The 19886-nt window shown below is 36.7% G+C and overlaps 1 pseudogene; it reads left to right on the top strand.

The window, feature by feature from the left end:
* Nucleotides 1-6396: 6396 nt before the first annotated feature.
* LOC114896270 lies at nucleotides 6397-9018 on the top strand (annotated as a pseudogene).
* The last annotated feature ends 10868 nt before the right edge of the window (nucleotides 9019-19886 follow it).

The raw sequence follows: 19886 nt of genomic DNA, 5'->3' as shown, positions 1-19886 counted from the left end.
CATATACTGGGGAAAGTGTATTTGGAAGAGACTTGAACACGTGGAGGTGGGATAATGATGATAGGCTTCTTCAGTATAGAAGATGGTCCAAGAAGTTCAGCTTAACAGGAGAAAAATGAGGAAACAGCCAGTTATCAGAGCCAACTTCTTAAGAATTCTGCTGTAGGTACTTTCTCTTCAGTGTAAACAGTGAATCCAAGTGAACCAAAGAGAATTGGTTTAAGCATCATTGTCCCTAAAAGTAAGAAAATTTCATGGATTGGATTTTAAAAGCCAGTGGAAACAAAATGAAAAATAAGACCTCACATTTGTGTTACCTTCTCACCTGCCTCTCACAGCAGCCTTTTGGAAAAGATGAGGTCATACTGTTTGATCCTATTTTAGAGGTAAGGAGGCTTTCACTCACAGAGGTGATGTGTGCAAGTTCTCAGAACTGAGACTTGGGTTAAGTCTCTCCTTCATTATTGCAGTCCCTGCTTCGTATATAATGATGCTGCTCGGATTAGGCAGGGCTGTTTAGTAGCGTGAAGAGACGGTGCTCTTTGTAGGGCATACGACATCCAAGAACAGGGTCAGTTGGCTTCCTATTGGCTTATTTTGTCTACTTTGGAGTTGTAAAATCTGTCAAATGATATTCAGAATTTTTATATTTTACTATAAAGTGAAATCAAGTGTATGCACACACACACGTATCAATGAAATAATATAATTTGAAAATTTAAGCTGAATACTTGCTATAACATTATCATCAGGGAGATATTCAGAATATTTAGGCACCTTTTATGGCACAGACAGTAGCGCATCAAAATAGAACACTGGCCAATCAGAATGGAAGTTGATCATAAACAGCCCGTTTGCATGTGTCTCAGTGGACAATCAACTCTAACTCTGAAGTATCCATAGACTGGGATACCTGGGGGCAAAGATAATAAATGTCGGCTTCTTCCTGCTCTGTGAAATCTGTGAAAAATGATTCATAGACCATGCTTCTGTTCAGTCTCTTATTTTTCAAAGTAAATAGTTCAAACTTTCACAAATTACTATATTCATCAAAACGTTATCTTATGTTAAAAATCACATGCTGAGGTTCAGACTCTTGCAAAACTGTGAATAAACTGGATCTCTCTCCTGGGCACTTTTTTTTTTTTAACATCTGTATTGGAGTATAACTGCTTTATAATGGTGTGTTAGCTTCTGCTGTATAACAAAATGAATCAGCTATACATATATATATATATTCCCATATCCCCTCCCTCTTGCGTCTCCCTCCCACCCTCCCTATCCCACCCCTCTAGGTGGTCACAAAGCACCGAGCTGATCTCACTGTGCTATGTGGCTGCTTCCCACCAGCTAGCTATTTTACATTTGGTAGTGTATATAAGTCCATGTCACTCTCTCACTTCATCCCAGCTTACCCTTCCCTCTCCCCGTGTCCTCAAGTCCATTCTCTACGTCTGCATCTTTATGCCTGTCCTGCCCCTAGGTTCTTCAGAACCATTTTCTTTATTTTCTATTTTTTAGATTCCATATATATGTATTAGCATACGATATTTGTTTTTCTCTTTCTGACTTACTTCACTCTGTATGACATTCCATCCACCTCACTACAAATAACTCAATTTTGTTTCATTCTATGGCTGAGTAATAGTCCATTGTATATATGTGCCACATCTTCTTTATCCATTCATCTGTCGATGGACACTTAGGTTGCTTCCATGTCCTGGCTATTGTAAATAGTGCTGCAATGAACATTGTGGTACATGTCTCTTTTTGAATCATGGTTTTCTCAGGGTATATGCCCAGTATTCTCTATCCTGGAAAATGTTCCATGAGCACTTGAGAAGAAAGTGTATTCTGTTGTTTTTGGATGGAATGTCCTATAAATATCAGTTAAGTCCATCGTGTTTAATGTATCATTTAAAGCTTGTGTTTCCTTATTTATTTTCAGTTTGGATGATCTGTCCACTGGTGAAAGCGGGGTGTTAAAGTCCCCTACTATGATTGTGTTACTGTTGATTTCTCCTTTTATGGCTGTTAGCATTTGCCTTATGTATTGAGGTTCTCTTATGTTGGTGCATAAATATTTACAATTGTTATATCTTATTCTTGGATTGATCCCTTGATCATTATGTAGTGTCCTTCTTTGTCTCTTGCAATAGTCTTTATTTTAAAGTCCACTTTGTCTGATATGAGAATTGCTACTCCAGCTTTCTTTTGATTTCCATTTGCATAGAATATCTTTTCCATCCCCTCACTTTCAGTCTGTATGTGTCCCTAGGTCTGAAGTGGGTCTCTTGTAGACAGCATATATATGTGTCTTGTTTTTGTATCCATTCAGCCAGTCTATGTCTTTTGGTGGGAGCATTTAATCCATTCACATTTAAGGTAGTTATCAATATGTGTGTTCCTATTACCATATTAAAAATTATTTTGGGTTTGTTATTGTAAGTGTTTTCCTTCTATTGTGCTTCCTGCCTAGAGAAGTTTCTTTAGGATTTGTTGTAAAGCTGGTTTGGTGGTGCTGAATTCTCTTAGCTTTTGCTTCTCTGTAAAGGTTTTAATTTCTCCATCGAATCTGAATGAGCTCCTTGCTGGGTAGAGTAATCTTGGTTGTAGGTGTTTCTCTTTCATCACTTTAATTATGTCCTGTCACTCCCTTCTGGCTTGCAGAGTTTCTGCTGAAAGATCAGCTGTTAAACTTATGGGGATTTCCTTGTATGTTATTTGTTGTTTTTCCCTTGCTGCTTTTAATATTTTTTCTTTGTATTTAACTTTTGATAGTTTGATTAATATGTGTCTTGGTGTGTTTCTCATTGGACTTATCCTATATGGGACTCTGTGCTTCCTGGACTTGATTGACTATTTCCTTTCCCATATTAGGGAAGTTTTCAACTATAAGCTCTTCAAATATTTTCTCAGTCCCTTTCTTTTTCTCTTCTTCTTCTGGGACCCTTATAATTTGAATGTTGGTGCATTTAATGTTGTCCCAGAGGTCTCTGAGACTCTTCAATTCTTTTCATCCTTTTTTCTTTATTCCACTCTGCAGTAGTTATTTCCACTCTTTTATCTTCCAGGTCACTTATCCGTTCTTCTGTGTCATTTATTCTGCTACTGATTACTTCTAGAGAATTTTTAATTTCATTTATTGTGTTGTTCATCACTGTTTGTTTGCTCTTTAGTTCTTCTAGGTCCTTGTTCAATGTTTCTTGCATTTTCTCCATTCTCTTTCCAAGATTTTGGATCATCTTTACTATGATTATTCTGAATTCTTTTTCAGGTAGACTGCCTATTTCCTCTTCATTTGTTTGGTCTGTTGGGTTTTTACCTTGTTCCTTCATGTGCTGTGTCTCTATCTTCTCATTTTGCTTAACTTACTGTGTTTGGGGTCTTCTTTCTGCAGGCTGCAGGTTGGTAGTTCCCATTGTTTTTGGTGTCTTCCCCCAGTGTCTAAGTTTGGTTCAGTGGGTTGTGTAGGCTTCCTGATGGAGGGGACTGGTGCCAGTGTTCTGGTGGATGAGGCTGGATCTTGTCTTTCTGGTGGGCAGGACTGCATCCAGTGGTGTGTTTTCTGGTGTCTGTGGACTTACTATGATTTTAGGCAGCCTCTCTGCTAATGGGTGGGGTTGTGTTCCTGCCTTGCTAGTTTTTTGGCCTAGGGTGTCCAGCACTGTAGTTTGCTGGTTTTTGAGTGGAGCTGGGTCTTAGCGTGCAATGGAGATCTCTGGGTGAGCTTCTGCCGTTTGATATTACGTGGGGCCAGGAGGTCTCTGATGGTCCGATTTCCTGAACTTGGCTCTCCCACCTAAGAGGCTCAGGCCAGACACCTGCTGGAGTACCAAGACTTTGTCAGCCACCCGGCTCAGAAGAAAAGGGGGAAAAAAGAAAGAAAAAAAATGAAATAAAATAAAGTTATTAAAATAAAAGAATTATTAAAAATAAAAAAATAAAAAGAAAGAGAGAGCAACCAAACCAAAAAACAAATCCACCAGTGATAACAAGCGCTAAAAATTATACTAAAACAAACAAACAAAAAATGGACAGACAGAACCCTAGGACAAATGGTAAAAGCAAAGCTATACAGACAAAATCACACAAAGGAGCATACACATACACACAAAAGGAGAAAAAGGAAAAATATATATATATATACACTAAAAAAACAAAAAGGGAAGAGAGCAACCAAATCAATAAACAAATCTACCAATGATAATAAGCTCTAAATACTAAACTAAGATAAACATAAAACCAGAAACAAATTAGATGCAGAAAGCAAACCCCAAGTCTACAGTTGCTTCCAAAGTCCACCGCGTCAATTTTGGGATGATTCATCGTCTGTTCAGGTAGTCCAGAGATGCAGTGTACGTGAAGTTGATTGTGGGGATTTAATCTGCTGCTCCTGGAGCTACATGGAGAGATTTCCCTTTCTCTTCTTTGTTCGCACAGCTCCCGGGGCTCAGCTTTGGATTTGGCCCCGCCTCTGCGTGTAGGCCGCCTGAGGGCGTCTGTTCTTCACTCAAACAGGACGGGGTTAAAGGAGCCGCTGATTCGGGGGCTCTGGTTCACTCCAGCCGGGGGGAGGGAGGGGCACGGAGAGCGGGGCAGGCCTGCGGCGGCAGAGGCCATCGTGACGTTGCACCAGCCTGAGGCGCCCCGTGCATTTCCCCGGGGGAGTTGTGCCTGGATCCCGGGACCCTGGCAGTGGCGGGCTGCACAGGGTCCCAGGAGGGGAGGTGTGGAGAGTGACCTGTGCTCGCACACAGGCTTCTTGGAGGTGGCAGCAGCAGCTTTAGCGTTTCATGCCCGTCTCTGGGGTCCGCGCTGATAGCCGCGGCTCGCGCCCTTCTCTGGAGCTCATTTAGGCAGTGCTCTGAATCCCCTCTCCTCGTGCACCCTGAAACAATGGTCTCTTGCCTCTTAGGCAGTTCCAGACATTTTCCCGGACTCCCTCCCGGCTAGCTGTGGTGCATTAGCCCCCTTCAAGCTGTGTTCACGCAGCCAACCCCAGTCGTCTCCTTGGATCTCTCCTGGGCAATTTGAATAACATGAGTCTGTTACCGGAGACTGATCCCTCTCTGCTTAGCAAATCAGCAGCAGGCCCCACTGGACCCTGTTCCTGCCGTACACCCTTCAAATCCCTCAGCCACCCTCTGGACCCACTTTCTCTGCTTATGAATGATTCCATATGGTCACATGTTTCATACTTATGTAATATAATGATATAATTATTTTATGAGCTTTTTGTCATAATTTCAAAAGAAACACTTTTTCCCCATATTATTTCTAGACTGAATTCTGTTTAAAAGTATCCTGAAAATGATAAATCCGGTCCTTTCCATGCAACAAAACTTCCACCGTTACAGATAAGTGCAGAAAAGGACTTCCCTGGTGGTCTAGTGGTTAAGACTCTGCGCTCCCACTGTAGAGGACGCAGGTTTGATCCCTGGTCAGGGAACTAAGATCCCACGTGCTGCAGACAAAAACAACAACAACAAAAAAAACAAACAAATAAGTGCAATAGCTATTTTTATTCTTTTCATCAGTATGACAACCCGCACAAATAGGAAGTACAGTAATAAACTGACGCAGACTTTAAGAGAAATTAACAGCCCTGGAAATAGTTGAGATAATTCCACGAGGTTTGTCAATACATATTTTCTGAAAAAAAATTTGGGGAAAGCTATTTGCATAATTTCCAGTAATATAATAAATTCCTAAGGGAAGTAGGTTTACTGTTAACATTTTATTCAAGTTTTGTACATTCAGAGTTGCAATTAATCTGTGGGGAGAGGGTGCTGAGATTATATTATCTCCAGGTTCAAATAATTGTCTGACCTATTTTTAGTAAATTTCTATAAACTAGATAGCAACTGATAAGGATACCTCCTTTTAGAAGAGGTATTTACTAATGGAAATGTAATATCCAGATTTATAGAGCTGGTTCTCCTGCCTTGCAATGACATATTTAAATCATGCTTTTATTTTCATGTGAAATTGAGGGAAAACTGAAAATTTGTGTCTTTGTTTAACTCCTGCTTTCAACTTTCCCAGACTTTCCCCCTGAGCATTAAATATACTTTTTAATATACATAACATGTAACCACTGAATATTTATTTAGATGACTTTTGTTTGTTATGAACTGAATTGTGCCCATCCCCATTCATATGTTGAAGTCCTTAACCCCCAATTTGACCGTATTTTGAGATAGGGCTTTACATGGAGGTATTTACGATTAAATGAGGTCACTTAAATGAGGTTAAATGTGGCCCTAATTCCACAGGAATTGTGTCCTCATAAGAAGTTTTCACAAGAAGAGGAAAAGACAACAGAAATCGCTCTCTCCATGAGCACACAGAGGAAAGACCTTGTGACTCTATTGCTTAGTAAAAGAGGGAGACATGGCATTGAACAATTGGCAGTGGCCACCGATTTCATGCATGTGCTCTGATGCTCTTGTGGATCTCCCAATAATTTTGGAGACTGTTTACACATGGTTGAAGAACTACAAGAACACTGATATGCAGGAGATCCAGACCACAGGTATTTGGTCATCACTAAAAACAGATTTACCAATGGGAATTTGCCAGTTTCTGTTTTTCAGAGCAGCTGTTTCCTTCTATGTGCTCAGTAACATTCAGTTTTGTTTACTGATTTGTCCTTTTGGATAGATCACTGTGTTAGCCACCGTGAAGAATTATAAAGAAAATCAGACTTCCAGACTTCGTATTGAAGACACACATATTTATCTGAAGATCTTCCACAAACCCCACTTGAATGAGTGTAGAAGAACAGAAAAGGTAGAAACTTGTAGTCAGAATAGGAGCAAATGGCAAAGAAAAGGTCTCAGTTAAATTTTAGGTAGTGGGGGTCTGGATGAGGAACTGTAAAACAAGGTATTGCTATTTTTTCTTTTAAATAAGATTTTAGGACTATTTACTTTTTCTCGTTAAAAATAGGGGTATTATTTTGATAAGATAATTCTTTTTTTTTTTAAATAAAGAAATTATGAACACAAGTCTTGCTATCCCTGGCTCTTCTGGGGAAGAGGTGGGTTAGTATCCAGGGAACTGCAGTGGTCACTGTCACAGAAACAAAGACACTATCCTTTGCTGTGTGAGGGGTGCCCCTGCTCCCATTCTCTTGCTATATGCAACCCTGATAATATATCTTGGCACTGGCAACACGTCTCAAAGAGGCAACTGTCGCAGGTTAAAATTTACAGTCACAAACTCATATTTTTTGAAATGTAACTTAAACTTTCCCAAGAGTGTTTATTTCTGTTCAGGGGAAATCACTTAATATTGCCACTTCCAGGATCACTGTTTCAAAATAGTTGTTTTCAGGATACGTAGTTCAGTATACAAAAATACCTTTTTTTCCAGGTGATTTTCCCTTATCTAGGGGTTTCAAGGGGAACCAAACCCTGGGTACCACCAGCATGCAGGGATCTTGGTTATATCTCCCTACAAACAAGACCCTCCTCTTAGCTCCTTCTAGTAATGTCGATCTGCTAAGTCTTGACTATGTCTTTCATCCTTTCCCTGAAATATCTCACTGCTCAATATAGGGTTGCCAGATTTAGTAACTAAAAAATATAAAATGCCCTTGTAGTTACAAGATGGCAGCCCAGAGCTTGGCACTGTTACTACAGTGGTCTTTAGTGAAGTGGGAAATGGTCTCCTCTTCACTCTGGAACATAGTGATGAGGCCCCTGGAAAAAGCAGTGTTTGAGACTCTGGGCTTAATAACCATGAAGTTTTCGGAATAGCATGAGCCCTAGAAATTCACTGGGAGCAACGAAGCGCTCTTCCAGGAGACCAGCATCTACCTCAGACTCGAGCTCCTCTATTGTGACCTTGAACCTGCCAAAAGAATCACAGAGAAGGAATAAACAGAAATTGGGATCAAGATGACAAAGCAGAAGATGTGGCAGCATCCTCTGTGGTCAGTGAGGAAGTCTTGAGGAATAGAGTCATGAAAAAAAGCAAAGTGTAGGAAGGTTAAATCTCAATCTGATAGTGAAGGGGCTTTTAAATGTTTCAACGGTTTGGTTGTACTTTCTGGAGGAGGACAGTTTTCTGGATTTGGTAAAGGCACTGGAGTTCAACCTTCACAAGGACTGTCAAATGGAAAGAGCAGTAATTAGTGCCCCTTCCCTCAATAGTCCAAAGACTGGGACATGGACCAAGGTAGCCTTTGATTCTATTACTTCAAAAGGTGAGAAAAAGAGTTCAAATCCCAAAACTAATGGCCCTTTTTCCTGTCTTTATTGGGATAAAGCATACCAATGGAATGCTAGTAACAAGAAGTTGGCTGTGTTAAACTTTTTCTTTATGATTGGATAGTGAAGCATGTGACACAAACCCACTCTGATCTGGCACCTGTCTTTAAAGACTGTAAGAAATATTTAGCAGACATTAAACATGGGAACAGTGGCAGTAATAATGATCGAAATGGAACTAACAAAATGTTGGTTGAAACACAGTCTCTTTCCCTATTTGGTTGAAACAAATTACAACAAGAATCATCATTTTTGTTACATGACAGCAAAACTAAAGCTACATCTGAAAAGAAAGTGAAGTCTGTGTCTGAAAAGAAAATGGACCCATTGCTAGGAGCAATAGATGCTTTTGCAAGAAGATTGATGCCTCTGTTTTAGGCTTGTTAAGCTTTGGCCCCCTGACTGGATTTTCATTTTCCCTTGGCAAACCAGCTTTTTTGGCAAAAATATTCCACAAAGTAAACCAGTTTCTTCACCATTTTTCACTAAAATATTGGTGAGCCAAGCAGAAAATGGCAGAAATGAATGCAAAGGTAGAGATAAAGGAAGGGATGATGAACCGCCCAAGATAGTAATTACTCAAGTAAAAGGAGATGCTTTTTACTCCAAAAACTATAAACTATTTTATAAGAAAATGAATTTAAAGAGAAGGGTATAGATACCCTGCACTGAAACCTATAGCAAATCAGAAGCACAGCATTTAGTGCAGGCAGACACCAATTTAGGAAATATACTGCTGAATTATTTTTATTTTTTTTCCTCTGTGCGCGGGTCTCTCACTGTCGTGGCCTCTCCCGTTGCGGAGCACAGGCTCCGGACGCGCAGGCTCAGCGGCCATGGCTCACGGGCCCAGCCGCTCCGCGACATGTGGGATTTTCCCGGACCGGGGCACGAACCCGCGTCTCCCGCCCTGCATCGGCAGGCGGACTCTCAACCACTGCACCACCAGGGAAGCCCTCTTTAGTACTTTTTAAAACCCTACTTAGAGAATTCAACTTACCCAGCAAAGTAGACTAATGACCAATTGCAGCTAAATATAGCAAATAAATGCCAAATAATTTGCAAAGTAATAAGAAATGTGATCCAGTTGATAATGTGCAATAATAGAGCAGAAGTCATCCGAAAAGCATTTCCTTTATTACTTTCAAATGGGAACTTGTAGAGGAAAATAGCTTCTCATTTCTACCTTCTATTTTGGCTCAGTAGCGAAAGGTAATCAGAACACATAGGGATGGATCCTTTAAAGCTATGATTTCCTTAGATATTCATCAATAAATATTTATAATATTTATTTCAGTTAAGATCATGGGCTTTGGAGCCAGACTGCTTGGTTTTCAATCTCAAATCTGCAATTTACTAGCTGTGTTACCATGGGCAGGTTAAGTTTGCTTTCATTCATATGCAACAATAGCACTCCTCTTCTAGGTATGTTTGTGTGATCATATAGAGAGCACTTAGTACAATGCCAGGCATTTAATAAACATAAATTGAATAAATTCTGCCATAGACATTTAGCTTAAGCAACCCCACAGACACAGTTTATGAATAGAAGTAAATTTGGCCTTTAGTATAGTGTGTATCCTATAAGCATTTAAAAATTCAAAAGCAAAGACTGTATGGTATATAAGTTGATTTTAGAAAACACTCCTAATATTAAGACTCTCAATTTAGCTGTAAAGTCACTTCCAACACGAGACATCAGTGGTTATTGTGCTGGAATAATTAGAGAGCTGCTTTTGTAAACTCTAATCTGAATTGTGGCTTTGAAATTCTAACAATCAAATTTAGTTCTAATGATTAAAATAAGTGTGCTTTAGAGAAACAGAACCCAGTGTAGGCTCTTAGAACAAAATATTAGCAATTGTGTTAGTGGTCATAGATGTGCCTGCCATCTGTGGTTAAGTGTTTTAAGTCTATAATCTGAAAATGTGTTGTTTTACTCAGCTTGAGGCTTGTAGAGGAAGGAGTCCTATTGTATTCTGACTGCACAATGCCATTTGGTGGGGATGCATGCACCCTGTTTACTCCCAGAATCATTAGACCACGGGAAAGTTTGCCAAGTTCCATCTATGCATGTGTAGCTTGAGGTCAAATCTGTTTTTCCTTAAAGTTCAATTTCCTTATAAAGACAACCCTGGCCTCCAGACATCCCCATGCAGTTTTCTTTGTGAAAAAGTAAAATTAAAAAAAAAAATCTAGCACATTCTGAAGTTCACCTGGGCTTCATTTCCATTGCTTTTTTTTTTTTTTGAGTTGTTCACATTGCAGAAGAAACACGTTTATATTCTTTCAAATGAGCAGAGACCATATTAAATAGATTATTATGGTGACTTTATAGATAGATATCAGGATTCAAGGACATGAAAATTAATGCTAATTTATTTTCATTTTTGAACAAGCAAGATTTGTTACCAGAAACACATAATTTAGATAAAATAAGCAGAAATTGGAGATTGTATTTATGCATACTTAAGGCTAAATGAAAACATTATGGATGTAATGAGGAATGAATTATTATTCTCTAATACAAAGGTGCTTTATTTTGAAAATTAATGTCAATTCTGCTGAAACTTAATGCATCAAAAATTGCCGAATGTTTTCCTACTTTGTTAGGAACAAAATGGATTATTATTTTCAAGGGACAGAATGAGGTTTCGCAGGGGACAACATTGTTATTAAATCTCAGGGACAGCATAATATGCTGAATTCCGATTGGAACAAAATATTAGCCGTTCTTTTAGTGGTCATGGATGCACCTGATATATGTGGTTAAACATTCTGATAAGGTCTATCATCTGAAAATTTATTACTTTACTTAACTTGATATTTTATGTAAAAACCAAGACACTCTCAGTGTGCAAAATTTGCTCTTCCTCTGCAATAAGCCAGTTCTTTTAACTCATACTTAGATATTCAACATGCTTATGACCAATTTTCCACTTTCAATTTATCTTTCCTTTAATACCAACATCAAATTAATCATTGTAGGTGGTGTCTCTCAGTTCCATAAAAATTATTCTCTATGGCTTTGAGGTAAAGTGCACACTCTTTAAATCGAAATACCCAGCCCTTTACAACATGGCTCAATCTGGCTTTCTAGCTTATTCTTCTAAAATTTTCCTTTATGGACCCTCACTTTATTTCAGTCAAACTGTCCTAGTTGACCTTTTGTAAATTTCATTTCTCTAAGCTAGCATGGTGTTTGGAGCCCATGAATCAGAATCCCAGGGAGTGTTTTTATGGAGCAGGGGCTTATTAAAAATGCAGATTTCTTGGTCACACTCCAGATCTATTGAATCAGAATATCTGGGTGCAAGGCCCCCAAATCTGCATTTTGACAAGCATCTAGATGATTCTGATTCACATGAAGCATTTGTCTTCATCTTTCCAGCCACCCTATAGTAAGTATCATTTTCCTAGTATGTCGACCTATTGGGATTCTTGTATGTAATTATTTGAACTCTGTTCAAATCTCACCTCCTTCAAAAAGCCTTTTCCGATTCCCCAAGGAAGATGTTTTTTATTTTCTTTACCTTCATGTTGCTTATTGTTAAGACTCCTCTCATAAGACCTATATGCTATGTCTCTGGTCCTGGAACAACACTGAAAAAAGCATAAGAGCAGAAGATTTGAACTGATTTTTCTTGATCCATATATAAGAAATATATTTTACATCCAGACATAACACACACACACACACACACACACACACACACACACACACACACACACACACACCCCACACATACATCTAAGTTGAAACAAATTTTACAAAACAATATTTATCTTTATTGTATTAAATGCCATTTGGTTATTCCCATTTTGTATTATATTGTATTGTACTCTATTATATTCTATCTATTTCATTATGAAATACTTAAAAATATCATGGCTCACCCATAGGCCACTATAAATGTTTTGAAAAATACAGATTTAAAGGGCTAGTTTGCACCCAGCAAAACACGTTGTAATGTTTTCCCAAGTGTTTAATTCCTTGAGAAATCATTAGGCTTGGTAAAAAACAGATTATTTTGAAACGATTAGATTATGGATTGGCAGAAATTAATATTCAAATGCAATGAGTTTAACTGGTTACATGATAATTTTGATTTGAGCTAGTTTCTGACAGTAATATTTGCCTGATCAAATAATTTTAAAAGGCTAGAGTAGTTTGAATTCATCAATAAAAAGATCATATTAAAAGACATAAAAATAGTTGGATTTCTCTGAAGACTCAGGTATTGCATCTGTCTCTTAGAGTCAGTTTTTCCCTTACATTTTCAAAAATAATCCCCTGTCCCTAATTAAACCTCAAAAGTTTATTTGACAGAATCTGAGCATATCTATTAAGGATGATGAGTTGCCTTGAGGATTTTAACTTGGTCATTTTACAATCCATAACTTAGCACAATGCTATTCATACACTAAATTATCAATAAATATTGATGAATAAATAACTTAATGAAGAAACTATGGATTAATATCTGAATTTCAATTGGCTGAATTCACAAAGCTATATTTTACTTAAGCCATTGCAACCCATTGTAGATTTAAAATTTTTACTTAGAAAAAGTTTTAGATATAAAGAAAAGTTACAGAGATAACATAGACAGTTTTCATGTACTTTTTACTTTGCTTCCCCTAGTGTTAACATCGCTGTTAGACTGAATGTATCCCCTCATAATTCATTATGTTGAAATCCTAACTCCTAATATGATGGAATTAGGAAGCAGGTCTTTGGGAGGTTATTAGGTCATGAGGGTGGAACCCTCATGAATGGGGTTAGTGCCCTTATTAAATAAACCCAGAGAACTCCTTCACCCTTTTGCCATGTGAGCACACAGTGAGAGGACTACAGTCTGTGAGCCAGGAAGGGAGCTCTCACCAGGCACAGAATCTGCTGACACCTCGATCTTGAACTTCCTAGTCTCCAGAACTGAGAGAACTAAATTTCTATTGTTTATAAGCCACTGAGTCTATCGTATTCATCTTATGTATCATAGTACTTTTGGTCCAAATTAAGGAATCAACATTGGTACATTACTATTAACCAATTATTTAATCATTTTTCCACAAATTTCCAGAATCCAATCCAGGATAATACATTTCCTTTAGCTGTGATGTCTCCTTAGTCTCCTTCGGTCTGTGACAACTTCTCAGTCTTCCTTTATTTTTTATGATCTGACATTTTTGAGCAGTACTAGTCAGGTATTTTATATAATGTTTCTCATTAGGGTTTGTCTAATGTTCTTCTCATGAGGACTGGGTTTGTGGATTTTGGAAGAATACCACAGAAAAGAAGCACCCATCTCATCACATATATATATTTAGGAGTATATGGTATCAACATGATATCGATAATATTAACCTTGATCACTCGGTTAAGGTTGTGTTTGTCAGATTTCTCCACTGCATGGCTACTATTTTTTCCTGACTGTATCCTTTGGAAGTGCATGACTAGGTCCATTTCACATTCCAGGGGGTCGTTATTAAGCTCCACTCCTAGAGAGAGTAATATCTATATACAGTATTTGGAATTCTTTTGTAAAAAAAAACTATCCCTTTCTCCTCATTTATTTATTAAAATTATTTATTTATACCAGTATGTACTCATATATATTTATTTTATACTTTGGGTTATAAAACAATGCTATTGTTATTTATTTTATTGCTCAAATTCTTTGGCCACTAGAATCTCATTCAGATTGGCTCTTGTATCTATTTGATACCACCCCATCATTTTTTCTTTTGAATACTTCATTCCTTTGTGGCACTACGAGATACTCCAGGCTCATCTCATAGTTTCACTGCCTCAGTTTTAGAATCAGCAATATATTTAAGTAACTATTATATACTATAATAAAATTAATGACTTAACAAATTAAAGTAGGAAGAGAACAATTAAAAACCAGAAGAAATTAGTAAGTATACACATAGAAATTAATGAATTTGGAAATAGAAAAATAGTAGATCTAATAAATAAATCTAAATGGAAATTATTTGAAAAATATTCATTTTGTTTATGGAAATACTTTGCTGAAAGAAAATTCATTTTGGAGGCTACCAGTGAAACAAACAAACCACTAGCTATCCTACCAACATAAAAATAAGACACAAATACACAGAATTAGAAATGACAAGTGGAAAATAACTATCAAAAAAGAGGAAATTTTTAAAATGATGAGACTAATTTGCACAACTTTGCAAGTAAATTTGAAACTCTAGATGAAATGGAGAAATTCCCAGAAAAGTACAACTTATCAAAATTGGCCTTGGGAAAGACAGAAAATCTAAACAGATTAATTACCACAGAAAATATAGAGAAAGAAAAGCTCACCCACCCAATGAACGTTCAACACATACTAGGTCGAGATGGTTCTGTAGGGAAATTCTATCAGCTTGTTAATGATCAGATACTTTCAATACTGTTTGAATGATTTCAAATCAAGTAAAGGAAGGAAAACATTCAAATCATGTTTTTAAAAAATCCTGAGATAACTCATATATATTATGCACATTTTGTTGCAACTTATGCTTTTGATTTAACAATATTTTTGGATATTCCATGGGTTAGAGTGTATGAGTTCTAAATTATTCTTCTAATGTCTAGTTTCATACTTAGTAGAGATATATAATAATTTATTCAACTATTTCCATACTGAAGGGTATTCACATTGTTTCCAGGTTTTTGCCCTTGCAAGTAATGTTATATTAAGTATCCTTGTACACATATTGTTGGAGGCCACAGCTTAGGTTTTTGTAGCACTAAGCAGCAGATCAAGGTGATGAGATATAGAAATTATTTTAGGGAATAAATATGACACAAAACTGAATTCAAACACATATTCATGACAATTTCCTGGAAAATCAGTTTGTGCATTAATACTATGCTCCTGATAATAGTTTATACAAGTAAGTGAATGTAATCAACATTTATCTAAATTTTTTGGTGCAAAAATCCACATCCATTCAAGAATGTAATTAATTTGTTTCCTCAATGCCATTTTCCATTGCAAAACATTATCTCTTCCGGAGCATATTAGTCACTGAATTATTCAGAATTCAGAAAGAAGCAGAATAACAGTCATGCGTGCCTGTCTTCCTGTTAAATTATTTCAGTCAGTGAAAATCAAACAAAGAAAAGAAACACCCTGAGGCTATATTTTAAAATGGGAATTCTTCAAAGACATAATAAGACTTTTATTTCATAATCATTTTACTACTTGAGTAGTATTCCATTTCAAATGGACATTACCCTCTTCCCTTATTATTTGGTTAGGTGTTTAGCGCATTGCAATTTCATAGTATTAAAAAATTGCTTTATTGTGGTATATTCACATTAATAATTAAAAACGTACCTATTCCATAAATGGAAAATTGTGTGACTCTGACAAGTTAAATATTCTGTTACTTAATGCAAAGTAGTTGACTTAATTTATATCTATATATGTGTATATATAAATATATGTGTATATATATATAGATTTTATATGTATGTGCATGTTTTTTTACTGCAATTCAGACATGTAGAGGAAAATGTGTTACATTATTTGGATAAAGCTGATCTCTGCTTCACAAATACAAATTTTTTAGCTGGAGAAAGAAGGAACTCATACATTCTGGTTTTTAAACCTAATCTGAGCTGATATTTTCAATAGTCACTTTGGTAATATTTTGTCTCTTAACATCATCGTCATTCCTCTACATCTTCCTTTAGATAGTTTTGGGTATAAGTGAACAAGGGAAACTTAGTGGTAGAGAGGGAGATGGTAGTGGTCTCTTGTCTTTGAGATAGTCCTTAGATGTGTACTGTCTGGGGTCCACTGGTTTCTGGAATGATAACTTTGTATTATCTCTAATGTTTAATTGCTTGCAAAATCTAAAGCAAACATGACAAAAGACTCAGATCTGATAAAGTTGACTGGTGGTCACATGGTTGTTACTTTTTCTTTATATGTCTCTGTGTTTTTGACCTGATAAAAAAATAATTTAAAAACAACATGCAAGTCATCTGAAGTTAATTGTTCACTCTGATAGTAATTTGGGTTAAGATAGTTGGGCAAAGCAAGTGCAAAACAAGAAAGTAAAATTAACGGCTAAAGCAAAATTCAGGAATTTTGTTTTTTCATACTTTGCCACAGTTATCTGAAATAATAGAATCATGATTTTTCATGTGTTTTCTGCTGACTGTCCTTACACTTTAAGTTATTCCTAATTCAGTCTCCTTTTGATCTATGGCAACTAACCAGTGACAAAATATAAAATAAGACAAAGCCAGTCAAACTTGAATTCACAAGATGCCAAATATTGGAATGGAAATTTCACTGAATCAGCTAACAATTTCAAAAGATCTAAATTTTTGACACAGTGTAGTCAAGGAGTCACAGAGCTAGCTGAATTTTGCAATATTTATCTAAATATTTTTGTATGTTACTCATGCAAAAATTTACCCAAGCTCCCCAGAACTTAAAACTGTGTAGTTTCATGGAAAATTTAATCAAAATAATGGGGTGCAAATAAATCAAAATCTATTTTATGTCTTACAGTCTCAAATCATCAAATTTATTCACATCCTGTAAAATTTAAACACTGAGTGTTATTAAACCAATCACGTAAGATGCTTGGCTGAAAGAAGAGGGGCCAACTAAATGTTCATCATGAATTTGAGGTCCCTCATTAAATTGTGCCACCAAAATTTAATCCCATGTAAACCTAATTATCTAATGCTTATTTTCCTTTTTTTATTAGTTTGGTAGTTTCCAGCCGAGGTGTTGTGAAATCTAGCAATAAAACAAAGGAAATCCATATTAACTATTCATAATATAGCTATGAAAGTGACTGAAAATGATTACTTACGTAGTAAACTTCATATTTTCTTTATTTTGGGGTTAGCTCTGTAAAAACTTTATGAAGGGGCTTCCCTGGTGGTGCAGTGGCTGGGAGTCCGCCTGCCGATGCAGGGAACGCGGGTTCATGCCCCGGTCCGGGAAGATTCCACATGCTGCGGAGCGTCTAGGCCTATAAGCCATGGCCGCTGAGCCTGCGCGTCCGGAGCCTGTGCTCCGCAAAGGGAGAGGCCACAGCAGTGAGAGGCCCACGTGCCGCAAAAACAAAAAAACAAACACACACAAAAAAAACTTTATGAAATATGTACTCTGATACAACCAAAAATAGAAGTAGGAATGCGGGGAGGCTGAATCATTTTTATTTATTTTATTAAAAAATGTTAATTGCCACACTGTATGTAAAGCCCAGGAGATAATATATTGAAGAGAAAATAAAGATATCTGGAGAAGCCAGGCAAAATTATAGAAATGCTCGCATAGCCATTAACTTATAAAATCATGGTTGTAACCACCTCGAGAGCATATCGACAAATTCAAAAAGGAGTATTTTTAGATTTTTAAAAAATAAGCTATGGATGTCGCAGCATGTTATACTGTGAAAACAACACAAAAAAATCTATTTTAAATGCTTGTGAATAGAAAGGATGCTTAAATATAAATGAATATTTTTCGAATAGAAGAAAAGCTATGTTAAAATTGGATGAAATTTATAAAGTCTTAGATAATTTTTGGTAGTACTTTAACCATGTAGTCAACAGGGTGGACTAGGTGTTAACATGTCTTATGCTTCATACTTTTTCTTCTTCTTCATGCTTATTCACTGACCATGTTTTAAAATATAAATACTAAATAGCAGTTTGTGGGCTGTCTGCTATCTGATTATTTGAACTCTTTAAAGAGAACTGGATCACTGGTAATATGACAACAATCCTTCTTTATGTAAAACTAGAGTCATTTTGATTCCCTAGGCTTCCTTTTCCTATCCCTAAATGAAGAGTTGAAATACATTATCTCTGAGTCCCTTCAAATGTTCAGTTTCCATGAAAATCTGTGAACAGAAAGAAAGTTTCCAGAATTTCAATGTGCAAATGACAGATAAAGGGAGATGGGAAAATACAAAAAAGACCAAGTAACTTCCTTTCTAACAACTCATGTACCATCCAGGTCACGAAGGAGCAGATTATAGAGACAACCACATTTCCAGTTGGGGGAAAAGATACTGTGCCAGAAAACACCAAGAATGGATTTTTCTGCTTTTAAAATAGTCCAAACATAGGTTAAGGCACAGGGGTGCTTGATAAGCATCCAGGTGAGCCTCTCAGCATCCTGGTTTTGCCTGATGAAGGGTTATTATTTATTAACTCCTTCCAAAGTCTCCTTTGTTGAGTAAGTAGAGTTGCGTGCATATTGTCAGACATACGAATCAGATGTCTAATCTCACTAAAGTCAAATAAAAAACCTAGTAGAGTGCTTCCACTTTCACCTCAGAGATATACAGAGCTGGAAAGAGCATCGCTTCTATCCTAACAAAATGAAAACCTAGGCAAACTACAAATTAATGACTTTTCTTGCACCCACCAGAGAAATAAAGTTGCAGGTTAGGCAGCTTACCTGAAATTTGTAGAGGCACCTGTAACGAGAAAGAAGATCCATGCATTTGCTTGCCTCAGATGGAATGCCATCTAATTTGGTAGAAAGATTAAGGTAGAATTTTTTAATGAACTGCTGAAGACTGAGTTTAGGCTAATGTGAGAGCACTAACAAAAGGAAAGTTTGAGTAGTTGTATTAATTTCATACAAAGTAGACTTTAGAACAATAAAGATTATCAAGGATAAGTAGGATACATTATGATACAGGGATCAATTCTCAAAGAAGGCATGACAATCCTAAAGGTGTATATTAAAATCTCCTATTATAGCTGTGTTTTTGTCTATCCAGCAAACTCATGTGGTTTTTTCCTTATGAAATTTCTTTACTATTGGATGCATAAATATCAGTAATTAAATCTCTGTTGTAAATCGTAGCTACTAGCACTAGAAAATATCCTTCTTTGCCTTTTTTAATGTTCTGATTGCTATCTCACCAGATTTAAAAATTTCCAACTTTGCTTTCTTTATATTTTTATGGTGGTATATATCTGTTAATCCTGTCATTTTAATCATTATGAATTTCTTGGTTGTAGGTATATCTCTAGTAAATAGCATATTTTTGGATTTTGCTTTGTTGACAAATTTGAACATCCTTTTCTTTTGATAGCTATGTTTTGCCAATTTATGTTTGCTGACAAAGTTAATGTGTTTGGCTTTAGTTCTGCAATGTTGTATTTCATTATTTTATATGAGGAATATAAATATACTATATTTATATGATTATATATTCATATATATATATACATTTACATGTTTATATAAATATACTTTTTTTTTTTTTTGCTGTATGCGGGCCTCTCACTGTTATGGACTCTCCTGTTGCGGAGCACAGGCTCCGGACGCACAGGCCCAGCGACCATGGCTCACGGGCCTAGCCACTCCGTGGCATGTGGGATCTTCCCGGACCGGGGCACGAACCGGTGTCCCCTGCATTGGCAGGTGGACTCTCAACCACTGCACCACCAGGGAAGCCCTATATAAATATACTTTTAAATGCAATTTCATATATTTGTTCTTACTTTTTGTTTTATCATATATTTAGAAAGGTTTGTTTTCTTGTCTTAATAACTCCCTATATATAAATTCTTTTATACAGTACTCTTCATACCCA

The sequence above is a fragment of the Monodon monoceros genome, unplaced genomic scaffold (genome assembly GCF_005190385.1).
Source record: "Monodon monoceros isolate NGI ecotype Baffin Bay Population unplaced genomic scaffold, NGI_Narwhal_1 Super_Scaffold_15, whole genome shotgun sequence".
Taxonomy (NCBI): domain Eukaryota; kingdom Metazoa; phylum Chordata; class Mammalia; order Artiodactyla; family Monodontidae; genus Monodon; species Monodon monoceros.
This window is presented reverse-complemented; position numbering and strand designations above follow the sequence as displayed.